The 403-nt window shown below is 47.4% G+C and overlaps 1 long non-coding RNA gene across 1 annotated transcript in view; it reads right to left on the reverse strand.

Annotated features, from left to right (window-relative positions):
- Positions 1-397, reverse strand: part of LOC109294902 — a 9,554-nt gene extending 9,157 nt beyond the window's left edge. The window contains exon 1 of the long non-coding RNA XR_002096644.1: positions 257-397. This is a non-coding gene — a long non-coding RNA (uncharacterized LOC109294902). The remainder of the gene's footprint in view (positions 1-256) is intronic.
- Between the last annotated feature and the right edge of the window lie 6 nt (positions 398-403).

A 403-nucleotide genomic window follows, 5' to 3' on the forward strand; every position in this document is an offset into this window, starting at 1 on the left:
CCATACAAAAGAGTCTGAAGACTCGTCATTTTACTTTGTTACATTTGCATCCATTGCCCAGACTTCTACAAGAGCACAAATAACCTTATCTTCCCTTCTGCATGCTCTACTAAGGCTAGGACCACCAGTCAGAAAAAAGAAGTGACAAGAAATATTAAACAAAGTCCTGAGATGCAGGCGAACAGGGCTGAAGAAAAAAAATCAGCCCAGCGGGGAGTGGAAAGAGAAAGGAATGGAAAGTGACTGGATTACTGACCAGACAGCATGACCAGAACTAGCTTGCTCATGCTATTAGTGTAGCCAAAGTGTCGACAGACAGAACGGCCTAGGAGGTGGATCCTGCGGCAGCTCTGAACTTCAAGCCTCCCCCTCCCACCCCCCCCTCTGAGAACAGCAGGAGTCA

This window comes from Gavialis gangeticus, unplaced genomic scaffold, assembly GCF_001723915.1.
Source record: "Gavialis gangeticus isolate Ggan-Ray unplaced genomic scaffold, GavGan_comp1, whole genome shotgun sequence".
Classification (NCBI taxonomy): domain Eukaryota; kingdom Metazoa; phylum Chordata; order Crocodylia; family Gavialidae; genus Gavialis; species Gavialis gangeticus.